Source organism: Tachyglossus aculeatus, chromosome 25 (assembly GCF_015852505.1).
Source record: "Tachyglossus aculeatus isolate mTacAcu1 chromosome 25, mTacAcu1.pri, whole genome shotgun sequence".
In the NCBI taxonomy this organism is placed as follows: domain Eukaryota; kingdom Metazoa; phylum Chordata; class Mammalia; order Monotremata; family Tachyglossidae; genus Tachyglossus; species Tachyglossus aculeatus.
In genome coordinates this window covers 19,729,872-19,743,319 of record NC_052090.1, presented here as the reverse complement: position 1 = coordinate 19,743,319, position 13,448 = coordinate 19,729,872, and the positions used below count along the sequence as shown (strand labels likewise).

General features: G+C 45.9%; 1 protein-coding gene across 1 annotated transcript in view; it reads right to left on the bottom strand.

The window, feature by feature from the left end:
* Positions 1-10,734, bottom strand: part of CLVS1 (clavesin 1) — a 133,644-nt gene extending 122,910 nt beyond the window's left edge. Inside the window, exon 1 of the mRNA XM_038766486.1 lies at positions 10,686-10,734. The gene's annotated coding sequence lies outside the window, so the exon portion shown is untranslated. The remainder of the gene's footprint in view (positions 1-10,685) is intronic.
* Between the last annotated feature and the right edge of the window lie 2,714 nt (positions 10,735-13,448).

Here is a 13,448-nt window from a genome sequence, read left to right as displayed (position 1 = left end):
CCCCATGTGGGACAAGGACTGTGTCCAACTCGATTACCTTGTATCTACCCCAGAACTTAGAACAGTTCCTGGAACATAGTAAGAGCTTAACAAATATCATAAAAATAAACAAATACCACTGATTGATTGATTGTGCGGGCATGGTAGCACAAACAGGCCAACCGGCCCAAGCACGGAAATACAACTTGGCACTGACTGCTGAGACTATGACTTTCAGGAAGTCACTGGATCCCTGAGAGGGGATGACCACCACATCATAGGGTCAAGTCCCCTGTCACAAGGCAGGTGACTGTCCAAACCACCTCACAGGGCAACCTGGCACAAATGTCTTCACCCATGAATGGCTCTTCTGTAAACCCAGTGAGTAGAGCAATAGGACAGAGTGAACAGGAAAGAGTTCTGACTGGGCAGGTATTGGGGCACTGCCAGACACTAGGGGTTATGGGAGGGAGGGGAAGCGAGTGGAGGCATGTGGGAAGCAAGGAGAAAGGAAGTTAATTCTCCAGCCGCTATGCTATTCAGGAAGTGGACTTTAGGAATGGGTGTCAAGAAGAGAATCTGCCCCTTCCTCTCCTTTCTCTGAGGGAAAGATGACAATTCAATTGTGGAACAGCCCACTGAATTCCCAAAGAACTGGTTGTTTTATCTTGAGGACATATTAGAAAGGAAATGAGGATTTTCCACTGGCTGATTCAGCCTCTTCTGGGGTTGGTATGTTTGTTGGTACTGGTTATCAACAAATCTAGTCTTCTACTTTAACTTTCGATGTCTTGTGGAGATTTTAAATGTGTGTTGCTGGAGGGAATTTTACTCAAAGAGTTTTCAGAGAAATAGCTGTTCCATGTTAGAGTCTGATCCTTTTTCTAGTCTTCAAACTGTTGTGATTATTCTTAAGGGCATTTATGTCAGCTGAAGGGAAGATGTTTGATTCTCTTCCTTTCAGTGTACGTATATGGTTGTGGGTTCTCTATAACTCCTTTGGATGAAGTAGCTTAATTTGGGAGAGGTAATGGTGAGCCAGATAGCTACTGGCAAGCGTAAAGAACGAGACTCACAAACCAATCTTCCCCTGGAGACTGCGGTGGTGACAATTTGCACAAAATGAGGACATCTTTCAAAACTCAAAGTCTCAAAAATATGAAATCCTAAAATACCCTCAATAGCTGCCCTCTAACCGTAAGCTCAGCTTCTAGATTGTAAGCTCACTGTGGGCTGCCTCCCCTTCTAGACTGTAGTAAGCTAGTTATGGGCAGGGAACATATCTGCTAATTCTGTTAATTTGTACTCTCCCAAACACTTAGTTCAGTGTTCTGCACACAGTAAGTGCTCAATAGATACCACTGATGATGATGATGTAATTGATTGCCTTTCCCAGTCCTTGGTAGAGTAAGTCATCCAGTAAAAGTTGGGCATCCCAGCAGCCGAAATGTGCTTACAAAATAGAGCCGATCGGTGGGTGTTTTCTGTTCTTTCATGATTACTAACACCTAGGCATTTCATTTGCTGGAACCTCTGTAGAAGTGGAAGGTTAAAATTAATCACCCAGAGGGGGATAAGAAGTCAATGTTCTGTTAAGCGCAAGACATCTCCCCACTGCCACTTCAGCATTTCTGCACTCACCCCCGGGACCCTTAGCACTTTTTTATGTATGTATCTTTAAACTCTGATACTTCCCCCTTATTTGTAATTTACTTTATCTGGCTTCCATACTCGTTTCTAAGCTCCCAGAGGGCAGGGATTGTACTCTCCCAAGCACTGAGTATAACACAATAATCATTAAGGAGCACCATGGCTTAGTGGAAAGAGTACAAGCCTGGGAATCAGAGGACCTGAGTTCTAATCTGGCTCCTCCACTTGCTGCTAAGTGACCCTGGACAAGTCACTTAACTCTTCAGTGCCTCAGCAACTTAATCTGGGGATTCAATACCTATTCTCCCTCCTACTTAGATTGTGGGCCCTGTGTGACAGGGACTGTATCTGCCTATATCTTCCCCAGTGCTTAGAACAATGCCTGACACAAACTAAGTGCTTAACAAATTGTACAGTTACTATTACTGAGTTTGTTTCTCAGATCTTTTCAGGTTATTTCTTTGTAACAGTTTGCGATGTGGGGTAACAGTTTGTGATGTGAGGTGTGAATATATCTGCTTTCTGCAAAAAGCATGCTGTTCAGCTATACCCCGAGAAGTCCAACCTACACCTGACCCAGAGGTGTGTGGGGTGGGGGGCAGGGGTGCAGATGCTAGGACCCCAGTGAGGAGGGTTTCTGACCCAAGACCTGCCTGTGGCATTTCAGAAGGTGGGTAGGCTCGGCAAAGATCCATCAAACAGCTGGCTGATGTGACGGGAAAAGACCCCAGTGGCTACTGAGATGGGTGCCCTGACACAGCGGCTGCTTGGTCATCCAAGGTGAGGTCACTGCAATCGTAAGCAGGCCCTGCTCATATAAAGCCTTTGCTTATATTAATGCCTGTTTCCGCCCTCTAGACTGTAAGCTCGCTGTGGGCAGGGAATGTGTCTTAGTTTGCACTCTCCCAAGCACTTAGTGCAGTGCTCTGTGCACAGTAAGCGCTCAATAAATACAACTGACTGACTGCCTTTGCATGCACTTCCCTATGAGCTTCAGTCTTGCCTCGATACTCACTTTCTGCCCCCTGACCCCAGAGAGAACATGACCGACAGGGATGAGCCTCCTCGCCTTAGACGTCCATTCGGAAGGGTTCTTTTGCCAAGGACCGAACTTGCACTGCTTTCGTCATCTGCTTCAGTGCATCTCTCCTCTCTCAATAATGACAGTGGTTATTATGAACTTATTATGATGCAAACACTGCGCTAAGTGCTGAGACACAAGATAATCAGATCAGACACAGTTCTGGTTCCTCAAAGGGCTCAAGGTCTGAGCGAGAGGGACAGCAAGTATTCCATTTTATCAATGAGGAAACGGAAACACAGAGAGGTTAAGTGACTTGGCCAAGATCACACAGCAGGCCAAGGGCAGGGCCAGGACTCAAAACTCTCAGTTTCATGCTCTGTCCACTAGGTCAGGCTCTCCTCATACTCCAGATACCTTTAGTGCCCTTATGCCATCGCCTTTACTCTGCCCCAAACTGTACAGTGCTCTACACATAGAAAACACTCAGTAAATCGCATTCATTGATGGTTCCTGGACCCACCAAATATGATTGATTGACACCAACACCTCTTCTCAGGTCACTGTCCCTTCTCCACAAAACTGTAAGTTCCTTGAGGGCAGGGACCTTGTCTACCAAAGCTACTGTGCTCTACTCTCCCAAGCACTTATTAGGCCAAACAGCATGGCCTGGTAGAGAAGTAGTGTGGCCCACTGGAAAAAGAATGGCCTGGAGTCAGAATCTGGGTTCTAATCCCAGCACTGCCACTCATTTACTGTGTGACCTTGGGCAAATCACTCAACTCCTCTGTGCCTCAATTACCTCACCTGTAAAATGGGGAGTAAATCCTACTCCCCCTACCTTAGGCTGGGAGTCCCTTATGGGACAGGGACTGATCCAATCTAATTACCTTGCATCTACCCCAGTGATTAGTACATTGCCTGTAAATGCTTAACAAATGCCCATTTTAAAAAGGGCTTAGTACAGTGCTCTGCACACATTAAGCACTCAATAAATACCACTGATTGATAGATTCTCCAGGGGTCAGTGACCAGTGGTGGGATGTGCTGCCCCACTCATAACCCCCACTTCTTCCCTCTTAAAAGTGCCCGACCCCCTCCCCCCCCCGCAACATCTCCACACCTAGACACCATCACGGCAACCAGTTTAGGTAAGGATCACCACCACCACCCTATAAGCTCCTTGAGGGTAGGGGCCATGTTTTTTATTTTGACTGAATGCTTTCAAGCATCCAATGCAGTGTTCTGTAGTAGTATTCAATAAACATTTACTGTGTACAGAGACTTGAACTAGGTGTGGGAAAAGACAACACAGATGGGAATTAGACACTGACCCAATTCCTCTAAGAGCATAGGTGCCGGGGAGCACGAGTAGGCTAGATGAGGACAAAAGGGAATGAGTTGTGGCAATGGGCACTTTCCTTTTTCTCCTCACCCATTTCAACTGCCACACCCTGATCATAACTGAACTCCTCCCTTCTCACTTCCAAGGTGATTCCGGCTGTGTCGACTCCGCGATCCCACCCCTACTCCCTCTCGCCGGCAGCCCTGCCGCTGTCCTCCTAATTTATTGGAGCTCCGTGGCTCCCTCCCTCCCACATCTGGTTCTCACTAAGTGCGGTGGCACAGGAGCTAACTCCACTCCCACACTTCAATAAAACCGTCTGGGAGCTGAATTAACTTGTCATCTGCTGATAAAATGCTCCACGACGACTCACTTCCACTCAGTGAAAAGGGATTCCTAAATATTTCACTCCCTATCATCGACTTCTTTCCTGTGGCCTGCCCGTGGCCTGAATGTCTCTCCTGGGACGGGATCTAAGGCTCCAGGCCTCTCAATCCTCTCTGTCAGCTGAGGCAGCTGCAGGGATCTCCCCCACACCCCCCCACCCTTGCCCGGCTAACGGCTTCGACAGCCCACTTTCCCAGTGAGCTGGGAAAAAGCTGCCCAGAGGCTTTTGGGAAATCCTTGCAGTCCCCTGACAAGAGAAAAGGAGCCGCTTTAGGGTGACAGAGAAAAAAGGAATAAGAGAAAGCACAGTGGCAAAGACCCATGGAAACAATCACTCTCCAGTGCAGACTGGCCTCTGGCGAACTCTCAGAGAGTCAGAATTGCCATCAGGCAGAAGAGTAGGGCTCGACAATTCAGTCTGTCTCCCAGAATGTGGGTAGTAGTGTCCATTACCAGGGAACAGATTTTCAGAGGATAAATGTAAAATTCATGTTTTAAAGGGATGCCAAGGCCAAAGAGCCAGGGCCAAAAATGATGTTGGAGGCTAATTCTCTGCCCAGAATCCCAGGGCCTGGCTCCGCCCTCTCTCATGAGATGGAGAGGATGGGCCAATCAATCAAACAGCCTCGACACCAACTTCCTAGGGCAGATTGAGCTTTACCCAAGACTTCGCAGACCTGGGGTTCCACACATCTCCTAGGCACCCAGTCTGTGGACTGGAACTGGCCCAGCAACCCCAGAGAAGTGCCAATCTAAGGCCTTCCCACAGGACTAACCGCCATCAATCCAACAGGGCACTGAGATGGCCTCCGGCCCTGCTGAGGGGGCCCGTACAGACAACTGCCTCCCTCTTGGGGAGGAGGCCAGGCCGGGCTGACTTGCCACTTCACTTGAGGAAAGATTTTCAACTCACGCCCTGCAAGATCCAGCCCTCTCCCCGCCGGGAGGATGCCCAGCCCTACATGATCCAGGGGGACTGTTTTTTCTAATCAAAGTTGACAAGTCAGACACTGCTCCAAAGGACCCGGGGAAAATGCTAAGAGCCATTCCCACGATGGGAAGGGACGCGTCACTCATCCAGACTGCTCTCTTACCACCATAACGGAACTGTTCCTGAGAACAGCATCGTGGGCCAACCACCCCAGCCTGGGGAAATAGCCCCGTACCTGGCCAATGGGCCTCCATCCCCCTTAGGGGTTCCAGCCAGCAGTGCCCTCTGTTGGGGTCCAGCGGGTCACAGCCTCTGCGGACTGGGGAAGAGCATCTCTCTTTCAGCCTTCCTCGAGTCCCACTAAAGGCCAACCCTGGTTCTCTCCCTCCTCTGCCTAGCTCAGCCAAGAAGGAACTGGAATATGGACCAGTGGGCTTGCACACCTCAGGAGTCTGTAGACTTTTCACCATGACTACATTTACCCCAAAGAATCCTAATCTCTCCAGTCCATTCGCCTAGGGAGGCTAATATTTAGTGTGAATCGAGCCACTTCCAGACTTGCGGCCCGCTTCTCACTGCTCCATGAATCTTCCCCCCATCAAGAACCATCAGAGCCATCCAACAGAACCCTAAGCTCATTCTCTAGTCTGCATGCTCATCATGGGCAGGGAATGTGTCTACCAACTCTTATATTGTACTCTCTCTAGAGCTAAATACAGTGCTCTGCACAGAGTAAGCACTCAGTAAACACCACCGATTAACAATAAGTGAATCCCTGGCAATCCTTCATGTCCCTGAGCAGCGTGGATATTTTTTAAGAGGAAAAACAATAACTGGTGACCAGTTGGCCTAAGACAGACCCTAAAACTGGAGCCAAAACCCTACCCCTCATTTCCCACCTACCAGCTTTTCTTTGCATTTCACTGAATATGCTGACCTCTGCTGGAGCACTGCAGGCTGTTTCTGAATCATTTAGGGCCATCTTTCACCAAAGCTCCAGTGCCTAGTGGAGGGACACTGTTGAAGAACAGGGTAATATGGTGGGTTTTGTTCCCCTAACATTTTGAGGATTTAAAAGTTCGTTTTGCTCAAAACAGAAAGCAACTTGGTAAAGGAATCTCACCTCAGTTCAAAGTGTCAGCAAACGTGGCTGCTTTTCCTGGGTGAGTACTTTGGTCGTATTTATTTTGTTAATGATGTGCATCTAGCTTTACTTCTATTTATTCTGATGACTTGACACCTGTCCAAATGTTTTGTTTGGTTGTCTGTCTGCCCCTTCTAGACTGTGAGCCTGTTGTTGGGTAGGGACTGTCTCGATATGTTGCCAACCTGTACTTCCCAAGCGCTTAGTACAGTGCTCTGCACACAGTAAGTGCTCAATAAATACAATGGAATGAATGAATGAATTACATGTTACATAAATACATTGAGGTCTGGACATGGCTGGAGCAGGCCAACATAGTGAACATCTATGTTTTTCACGTTCCCATGGAGAAATAATGGATTACTATTGAAGATTTCATCCAAAAAAGCTCCTCCACTTCAGACCCACTATTCTTCTGTTGCTACACAATTTGCAAAACAGAAACTCCACTGAGAAGGCCGTGTGGCCTAATGGAAAGAGCATGGGACAGGTCCTGCTTTGTGATGTTGGGTAAGCTAAGTTTCCTCATTTGTAAGATAATAATAATGATGGTATTTATTAAGTGCTTACTGTGTGCCAAGCACTGTTCTAAGCACTTGGATAGATACAAGGTTATCAGGTTGTCCCACTTGGGACTCACAAGTCCTTGATCCCCATTTTACAGATGAGGTAACTGAGGCACAGAGAAGTTAAGTGACTTGCCCAAAGTCACACAGCTGACAAGTGGCAGAGTTGGGATTAGAACCCACAACCTCTGACTCCCAAGCCTGTGCTCTTTCCACTAAGCTATACTGCTTCATGGCTTATTGTACTGCAAGATGGGGACAGGATAGTGAGCACTGTGGTGGGCAGAGATCTTTTTTCCTGGCATTTGTTAAGTGCTTACTATGTGCCAAGCCTGTACTAAGTGCTGGGGCAGATTCAAGTTAATCAGGTTGGACACAGTCCCTGTCCCATGTGGGGCTCACAAACTTCATCTCCATTTTACAGCTGGGGCACATGGCCCAGGAGTCAGTTTCATTTTACATTTGGATGCAAGGAAAGAATATGCACTCAATGTATATGGCTTTATTTAAGTTTGAGTTAGGAAAACAACACTACCTTCTCAATTTAATAATTTAACCATTCAGAGGATTTCTGGCCCTGTTGCCTAAAAATACCTGCCATATGCTGCTGCTGCATTCACTTTCCAAACTGATACAATCATTTACCTTTAATGCTATCTGTTACACTGATCAAAATCGACAGTACTATTTCCCATTAAAGGCTGCCACAACAACAACTCAATGCATGAATGGAATGCATTTATTATGTTATGGCCCACTATCTCATTTGGTTTTTTTGTTGTAAGCTTCTGATAGGAAGAGAATGTGTCCAGTGACTCTTATATGGTAGTCTCCCAAGCACTTTGTACAGTGCTCTGTGTATTGTATGCACTCAAATATGATTGATTAGTAATAACAATAATAATAATAATTGTGGTATTTGTTAAGCACTTACTATGTGACAGGCACTATACTAAGCACTGGGGTAGATACAAGATAATCAGGTTGGACACAGCCCCTGGCCCACACAAGGCTCCCAGTCTCAATCCCCATTTTACAGATGAGGTTACTGCGGCACAGAGAAGTGACTTGCCTAAGGTCACACAGCAGACAAGTGGCAGCAGGAGGATTAGAACCCAAATCCCCCTGATTCCCAGTTCCAGCCTCTAACACTCTAGACCGTGAGCTCGTTGTGGTAAGGGAACACGTCTACCAACTCTGCATTATTGTACTCTCCCAAGCACTTAGTACAGTGCTGTGCAGATGGTAAGCACTCAACAAATGTAACTGATTGATAAATGCCATTGACTGGTAATTCCCCACTGGGCTAATAATTACACTTCCACATCTTCTCAATGTCAATCCCAGCTACAGGGTTGTGCTATCTCTCCGGTAGGCACCGCAAAGGGAAGTAGCATGGTGTAGGATACAGCAGGGGCCCGGGAGTCAGAGGGTCATGGGTTCTAATCCTGACTCCGCCGCTTACCTTCTGTGTGTCCTTGGGCAAGTCACTTCACTTCCCTGTGCTTCAGTTACCTCATCTGTAAGACGGGGATTGAGACCGTGACTGTGTCCAACCCAATTTGCTTGTATCCACCCCAAGCTCTTAGTACAGGACCTGGCACACAGTAAGCGCTTAAATACCACACTGATAATAATAATAATAATGGGTCATTTCAGTCATTCCTCCTGCCTCTGGGCCATGCTGGAAACATAGTCCTTTCATTCTCCAGGGGTTTACCTTTAAAAGAAAACCAGCACCAATTTCCTTGAGAAATGAGATCCAGTGGCCCCTTCCACTGAGTACTTTTTAAAAGCCACGAGACAGAAACAAGATAAAAGCTCCTTCTGAAAGGGTTCCACTTAACTGAGAAAAGAATGAGGTGACCAGGAAACCCCTCCCCACCCTAAAAAACAATAGAATTGAGAAAAGTCTATTTTTAAGCTATCCCCATGGGTAACAATTGATTTGGCATTCTCTTGGCCCAAAGCTCAACCACATTATGTCATTTCCTCCTAGTCTCCAAGGGATGTCTCAGCTCCAGGAACGCCTCCAGGTAGAAAAGAAGGCAGCTCATTAAAGTTACACTAAAGAAGTCTATTAATTTGGGGGATGCGGCATCTATCACATGCAACGGCATAATCTCCTCTAGGAAACAAGCAACTGCTGCAACAGGCAGGAAACAGTGTAAAGGAGTCAATTGAAAACAGCAACAAATTCCAGTGAAATGACTGACAAGAATGTAGTCCATCTATGAGAAGTCAAATCCCAAATGCTGAGGTCCTTGGTCCCGCCCATTTTTAAATTGGGTGGGGGGAATAGAAGACTGTTTTGTTCGATAGAAATGAGATGTGTTCAGTGCTCTCTAAAGGTGGCCGTGTTTTAGCCACCAAGTAAAAAATTTGGTAGTAAGCTGTATGCTTTGAAAATAGGAGTCTCTATGCCTCTGTCCCTTTGATGTTGAAGAACAAAAAAACACTTTAAAACCCTGTTAGGGGTCAAGCCACAGACCATTCTTTCATCTTTTTATGCATTTGGTGTTCAAGAAGAAGAAAAGCACTTACAACTCCTCATTTCTTCCCTCAGCTACCCTTCCCCCACACTCTTTTCCTTCCAACTGGGTGTCCGAGTCACTCTCTACCAAACACAGGGCCATTACCCAGCTTACAAGCGCCAAATCCCAGAAAGCGGACTGAGACACACTGATTTCACTATGCACTGTTCTTGAAAGGTGTCCACCCTGCGCCCCCACTCCAACCCCCCTTCTGTACCATCAGAAGCATGCCCAGTGTAATTTTCACTCCCGGCTCCAACCTAGGAGTTCTTCTGGGCTGTAAATGGGCTGTTGAATTCCCAACTCACAAGTTCAAACAAACCTCTCCTGTGGCTCTAAATAAGTCCCCGACTCATTCAACCCACATGCTCCCCACACCCCCATCATTCAGCTCCAGTGAACCCCCACCCCCATCATTCAGCTCCAGTGAACCCCTCCTGGGATTTTCATGTCTCTAGAATGTTCAGGAAATGCCTCCTTTAGGTTGGAGATGGCCACAATTTGCAGATAAACCCCTCAGCTGTCTCCACTAACCCCATCAGTGGCTGGCTCTAATGGCTGAAGTCTGTTTCTTCAGTAAAGACATACACCCTTTTGAGGAGATCCGGGAAGCTTAAGCCTCTTTCTCTTTTCTTCCTTCTGGATTTGAGTTCCCAGGAGCTGCCCATATGGCACTGATATTCATTCAGTGTTTACTATTTGCCAAACACTGTACTAAGTGCTGCAGTAAATAGAGAATAATCAGGTCCCACAAGGGGCTCACAAAGTAAGTAGGAGTGAGAACATGTATTGAATCCCCATTTTGCAGATAAAAGAACTGAGCAACAGAGAAGTTAAGTGACTTGCCCAAGATCACACAGCAGATTAGTGGCAGAGCCAGTATTAGAACCCAGGGCCTCTGGCCCCCAGGCCCATGCACTTTCCTCTAGTGCAGGGGGCACTGCTCCTCAGATGAAGATATTATTTCCCCTCCCATAACTAAGGACCCTCCATTGAGACCCACTTACAAGGAAAACCCCAAACATCCCTTCCAAGGCTAAATGATGTCGATGCTCATCAAACCACAGCTTTCTGGGGGCCCAGTTTCACCCAGTCTGTGAATTTATTCAAAAAAATGAGTTTACTTACTGAAGAAAATGTTCTGTGAGAAGCTGTTTGCCCTGGTGTTTCAGCCAACCTGTATGGACAAGACAGAAAGAAGCAAACCGAATGACTGAGGAGGTTAACAAGAAAAAAAAAAAGGTGGCTAAAGAGCCCAATGTGATTCAGCTGTGGGGCCTACCATTAAGCTCAGTGGGATACAGGTGACTATTATCAAGTTAGTGCCCTAAGTCTGGTGACTTACTAACATTTGTCCATTAGTTACAGGGGTATACAGCAGGCCTGAAATTGTTGGGATTACCAAAGAAAAACAAAACAAAATAAAAAGGAACAAATTCAAGCAGTAAATGCCTACTCTGTGAAGGACTTGTCCTGGGCCTGAAACGATTTAGGGGACAGGTGGAAACTACAAATGGGTTTATTTTGAGCTTGCATGTAGGAATCTCGTAATGTCCTATCACAGAGCTGAGGATGTTTCTTTAATCTCAGACCACACGACAGTATAGTGGAAAAAACCCGGGACTGGGAATCAGGACACCCAGGTTCAAGCCCCAATTCCTCATCCTTACTGTGTGACCTTGGACAAGTTACTTAATCTCTCTGGGTCTCAGTCTCTTCAGCTATAAACTAGGGAAAAGATAGATGGCAAGTCTCATGAGGGACATGGACTGTGTTCAAACCCATACCTTTGTAGCTATCCCAGTGCTTAACACACAGTAAGTGTGTAATCCGTGCCTTATAGTTATCATTATCTGGGTGGAGCCAAGTAGAATCATAGATCACAACAAAACACAGACCATCACACGATAGAAACATTATGTTGACAACTTGTACTTCCCAAGCACTTAGTACAGTGCTCTGCACACAGTAAGCGCTCAATAAATATGATTGATTGATTATTGATGTCTACCTTAACACTTCTGTCTCAGTTAACAGTTTCAGCTAACCAATTCTTTACAGAAGCTTCACTATTTCATTTACATCCTAAGATTCATTTTTTCTAAGTGGAATTTTCCAGAAATTTTAGAATTCCCAGGAAATATTTGCATTATCATACAATACAGTTTTAACCATCCCATCACCAAAATCCAGGGGGAATTTGAACTCCCAGACTTCAGAACACTCATTGACAGCAGTGGCAACCCAGGACCCCCTGCTCTTTAAAGCCTAGCCTGGTCCTTCAGCTAGGGAGCCCTGGATTGATTGGAGGGAAGGCTTGTCTTACATCAATTCTGGCCTGTCATCTGGATTGATGATTTTGTCTGTTTCCAAGAATTTCTCCACTGGACTAACTCTGACAATGCCAATCTCTCTTCTTTTCCTCTGGTCAGCACTTTTCCAATAGAATTAGTGGTGCCACAGGGACTGGGATCTTCTTAGAGTCACATAGGTCAGGAAAAGCAGGGGACTTTCTCAACATTTCATTCATCTTCAGCAGAAAATATGACACCCTGGAATCTGAATAAGAATAAGCATATTAACATCAATCAATTAATCAATTAATTAATCAATCAATCACTAGTAAATAGTGGTATTTACTAACCACTTACTGTGTGCAGAGGACTATTCTAAGCATTTATTCTATTTATTTTGTTAATGATGTGCATCTAGCTTTATTTCTATTTGTTCTGACGACTTGACACCTGTCCACAATGTTTTGTTGTCTGTCTCCCCGTTGTAGACTGTGAGCCCGTTGTTGGGTAGCGACCGTCTCTATATGTTGCCAACTTGTACTTCCCAAGAGCTTAGTACAGTGCTCTGCACACAGGAAGCGCTCAGTAAATACAATTGAATGAATGAATGAAAAGTGCTGAAGAGGGATATTAATAGCAGCTTCTAACTTGGAGAAACAGTGTGGCCTAGTAGAGAGAGCACAGATCTGGGAGTCAGAAGGACCTGAATTCTAATCCCCACTCTGCCAATTGCTTGCTGTGTGAACTTGAGAAAATTACTTAACTTCTCCCTGTTTCCGCAACTGTAAAATGGAGACTGACATTAGACCGCGAGCCCCATATGAGGCAGGGACTGTGTCCGACCTAATTAATTTGTACCTACCCCAGCATTTAGAACAGTGTTTGACACATAACTGCTTAACAAATACCGTTTTTTAAAAGGGTCCATAAGTGCTCGACATGGCATACATTTTGTGTTGACTACCTGGATGGGGATGATTTTTAAAATGATAATAATAACAATTATGGTATCTGTTAAGTGATTAGTCTGTGCCGGGCGCTGTATTAAGCACTGGAAATTTGCCCAAGGCACCAGAATTACCTTCGACTGGCCCTGCCTTTCCCACTGACAGGTACACTGTTGGGTATGGGTTGCAAATGCCTCCTCCGGCTGTCCTCTCAGACCCAGACACAGCAAGCATTTGGCTGAGATGAGTGGGCCCACCAATCATGCCCCAACGAAGCCCCACCTCCAGGCCAAACCTCCCCAGAGCCACTTTCTCCCTGTTCACTGCTTTGATTCCTGAGGCTTGTCTGTGCTTCCAGGTCAAAGATCAGCCCCCACACTCTCTCTTAGGGCTCCCAGGCCTTTTTTACTCCAATAACAAGGTCCCTTTGTGGTGACCCATCTCTCCACCCCTTTTTATGGTCCTTTATTTGCATATTAGAACCAGATTGCTAGCCACCTGTGGTTTCTAGCTCTCCTCATCCCTCTTCTTCTGCCAACGGATTTTAACCCTGGCATTGCCTTCGCATTCTAAGCTGAATGGCAAAGCCAGGCTTTTTTTTTTTTAAAGCAAGGTCATTATACAAACCTCATGATACTTTTACCCTCTTT